The sequence below is a fragment of the Lactuca sativa genome, chromosome 1, assembly GCF_002870075.4.
Source record: "Lactuca sativa cultivar Salinas chromosome 1, Lsat_Salinas_v11, whole genome shotgun sequence".
Taxonomy (NCBI): Eukaryota; Viridiplantae; Streptophyta; class Magnoliopsida; order Asterales; family Asteraceae; genus Lactuca; species Lactuca sativa.
The window spans coordinates 13,370,055-13,374,577 of record NC_056623.2 but is presented as its reverse complement, the minus strand read 5'-3'; positions in this window follow the sequence as shown (position 1 = coordinate 13,374,577).

Below are 4,523 nucleotides of genomic sequence, written 5' to 3'. Positions count from 1 at the left end.
TATCTTCTGATGATATCCACTTCACTACGAGTTGTCCTTCTTCTACACGATGTCTGATGAAGTGATATTTTCTGTCGATATGTCTTGATCTACCATGATCCCTCGGTTCCTTGGTTAAGGCAACCGCACCTTCGTTATCACAGAAAATCTCCATGGGCTCCTTTATGGCAGGTACAAGTCCAAGATCACCGATGAAGTTCTTTAGCCATATTGCCTCCTTCGACGCTTCGCTCGCTGCAATGTACTCTGATTCGCACGTTGAATCAGCTACGGTTTCCTGCTTGGAACTCTTCCATGTCACTGCTCCTCCATTTAGGGTAAAGACCCAGTCCGACTGCGAACGGTAGTTGTACCTATCGGTCTGAAAACTGGCGTCACTATACCCTCGCACCTTCAAGTCATCACTCCCTCCGAGGACTAAGAACCATTCCTTTGTCCTCCGAAGGTACTTAAGGATGTTTTTCACCGCAATCCAATGTGCTTTTCCAGGATTCCCTTGATATCTGCTAACCATGCTCAAAGCGAAGGCTACATCAGGGCGAGTACAAGTCATAGCATACATAATTGAGCCAACTGCGGAAGCGTATGGTACTCGGCTCATTTCTGCTATTTCAGCTTCGGTACTCGGACTTTGAGTCTTACTCAATTTGGCATTACTTTGTATTGGTAGTTCTCCCTTCTTTGAGTTTTCCATACTAAAGCGTTTTAGTACTTTCTCTAAGTAAGTATTCTGACTAAGTCCAATTAGTCTCTTACTTCTTTCTCTTATTATCCTTATTCCCAAAATGTAAGAAGCCTCTCCGAGGTCCTTCATAGCGAAGCACTTCCCGAGCCAGGACTTAACTTCCTGCAGAGTCGGGATGTCATTTCCTATGAGTAAAATGCCATCGACATATAGAACGAGGAAGCTTACTATACTCCCACTGGCTTTGACATATACACAAGACTCGTCTTCGCTTCGTACAAATCCAAACTCTTTGACTTTTTCATCGAAGCAAAGATTCCATCTGCGAGATGCTTGCTTAAGTCCATAAATGGACTTCTCAAGCTTACACACTCTATTCGGATGCTTCGGATCCACAAACCCCTCGGGCTGAGCCATGTAAACATCCTCAGCCAACTTCCCATTAAGAAAAGCGGTCTTGACATCCATTTGCCAAATCTCATAATCATGAAATGCGGCAATAGCTAGCATCACTCTAATAGATTTAATCTTCGCAACTGGTGAGAAGGTCTCATCATAGTCAACTCCAGGAGTTTGAGTAAAGCCCTTTGCAACCAATCGCGCTTTATATGTGTGCACGTTTCCATCCACATCAGTCTTCTTCTTGAAGATCCATTTGCACCCAACTGTCTTACGTCCGGGCACATAATCAACCAAATTCCAAACTTGGTTATCATACATGGATTGGATCTCGCTATCCATTGCCTCTTTCCACTTTACAGACTCCGGGCCTGCCATGGCTTCCTTATAGCTATTAGGTTCATCAAGATTTACTAGTGTACCATCACTAATATACGTGTCCCCTTCGGTAGTTATATGAAAGCCATAAAACTGGGGATGAACTCTAACTCTATCGGAACGTCTAAGAGGTAAGGATTCGTCAATCGGTTCAACCGGAGTTTCCTCCTCGGGTTGAACACCAGTGGTAGAGGTTCCTTCATCTATCGATTCTTGAATCTCTTCAAGTTCGATTTGCCTCCCACTGTCTCCTTGGCTTATGAGTTCTCTTTCTCGGAAAACTCCTCTCCTTGCAACGAAGACAACATTGTCCTTCGGTCTATAGAAGAGATATCCAAAGGATGTCTGCGGGTAGCCGATGAAAATACATCGCTCACTTCGAGGTTCAAGCTTGTCGTGAGTATCTCGTCTTACAAAAGCCTCGCAACCCCAAACCTTGATATGTGCCAACGAGGGAGCTTTCCCTGTCCACATCTCGTGAGGTGTTTTGGCAACCTTCTTAGTAGGGACTCGGTTAAGGATATGGGCGGCAGTCTCTAAGGCATACCCCCAAAAAGAGATTGGTAGCGAAGCACGACTCATCATAGAGCGAACCATATCCAATAAGGTTCGATTATGCCTTTCTGCCACACCATTCAACTGCGGTGTCCTAGGAGGCGTCAATTGTGAAACTATTCCACACTCCTTGAGATAATCGTGGAATTCAAGACTTAGGTACTCTCCTCCTCGATCGGATCGAAGCATCTTGATTTTCCTGCCCAATTGATTCTCCACTTCATTCTTGAACTCTTTGAACTTTTCAAAGGTGTCTGACTTTTGCTTGATTAAGTAGATATACCCATATCTACTATAGTCATCGGTAAAAGTCACATAGAAGCGGTTCCCATCCATCGTGGTTGATCTAAACGGTCCACACACATCGGTATGTATTAGGTCCAATAGACCCTCGCCCCTTTCACATGTACTCGTGAAGGGTGACTTAGTCATCTTTCCAAGCAAACAAGACTCGCATGTGTCATCTTCCCTAAGGTCGAATGACTCCAACACTCCATCCTTTTGGAGTTGGGCTATGCGTTTCTTGTTGACATGTCCAAGACGACAATGCCACAAGGATGCTTTATCCATACTAGTGGAAGAATCAATATTCAAAACATCATTTCCTAAGTTATCAACAATCATAACGGTTTCATATATTCCATTACATGGTATAGCTTCAAAGTAAAAGACACCATTTAGATAAGCCAAAATAGAACCATTCTCATTATTAAAAGAAAATCTAAATCCTTGTCTATATAAACCATGAAATGAAATGATGTTTCTTGCCATTTCTGGCGAATAGCAACAATCGTTCAAATCCAAAACTAAACTATTTCTAAGCACTAAAGAATACACTCCAATCTTGGTCACAGGCGACGATCTTCTGTTCCCCATGATTAGATTGATCCTTCCTTGCTCCACATCCCTACTTCTTCTTAGTCCCTGCACATTAGAACAAATGTGATAACCACAACCGGTGTCAAGAACCCAAGAAATAGCATGATTAGAATCGTTAGATTTGATTGTATATATACCTGCGAAAGATGGCTTGATCTTTCCTTCTTTGATTGCTTGCAGGTAATCCGGGCAACTTCTCTTCCAATGTCCTATCTTGTGGCAGTGGTGGCACTCTGCCTCCTTCGGGTTAGAGCAGGGCTTAGCGGGATCAACTTTGGTCCCACTAGAAGAGGCACCATCTCGGGCTTTCACCTTGCGATAGTTCTTCAATGAAGCTTTCCTCTTCTTTCCCTTCCCTTGTCCAATAGCCAAGACAGGAGCAGCGGGCAGATTGGGAGTGGGTGCAACAGACTTGTCTTTGAAGTTGCTCTCAGCAACCCTCAAGAGACCTTGGAGCTTGCTTAGGGTGACCTCTTCTTTGTTCATGTGGTAGGTCATCCTAAATTGATTGTACATCGGAGGCAAAGAGTGAAGCACCATGTCGATCGCCAAGTCCTCACCGAAGTCAACATTTAACTTGCGAAGGCGGTCGACATACCTTTGCATCTTTTGCAAGTGCACGGTAAGAGATTCTCCATGACCCATCTTCGCGGAAATCATGTTAGTGAAAATCTCGTACCTCTCTTGTCTCGCGTTTTGGTGGTACCTCTCCAATAAGTCTTGATGCATCTCGTATGGGTACATGTCCTCGTAGGACTTTTGGAATTCGGAGTTCATGGTGGCGATCATGATGCAATGTACCTTCGTTGCATCTCGCTCATGAGTTTCAAAGGCGGTGATTTCGGCGGGAGTAGCAATTTCGGGGTTGATTTTCTCGAGCTTCTCATCGAGGACATACTCCTTGTCCTCATAGCGAGCAATGGTGCGAATGTATCTTATCCATTCGCTAAAGTTCGTTCCATCGAAGGTGACCTTTTGGCAAAGGCTCATCAACGTGAAAGAACTAGCAGCAGCGTTGTTTGCGTTCGACATCTACAATTAGAAAAAGGACAGAGATAGATTAGAATAAGAATCCCTAATTATCGCCCAATAAGAAAATTAGGGCTAGGATCCAACAATAACATTTACATATTAGAAAAGGGATGCCGTAATCTAACATGCAAATAAATTGAAGGTAAGTGAATGACGATTCACTAATTCTCCATCACAAAAACCTAAACTATTAGTCCTAAGTGTTTTTGAGAATTCCTAGGTTCGGATGAGATTCATTGAAACTATTCAATGGCATGTTTAAATCTCGATATGCCCCTCTCTTTTGTGACTGGGATGCCGAGGATCACAAAGCGGGTGTGAATTACCATGCAAATTCACATGGTGCCTTCATTGTAACAATCACCTATTCGATGTGCCGGTAAACCACACACGCTCCATCGAACTATGATAAACAATGAATCACCCTTTGCCACCTTCACTTAGAACCAATTAGTGTGCCGGTAAACCACACACGCTCCACTAACATCTTAGCAAGGTGCAAAGTGTAATTTCATGGGATTGCATCAATTCACTTTTCCTAAAGTAACTAGGATTGGGAAATTTTGGAAAAATATGTGTAGTTACTTTGTATTTC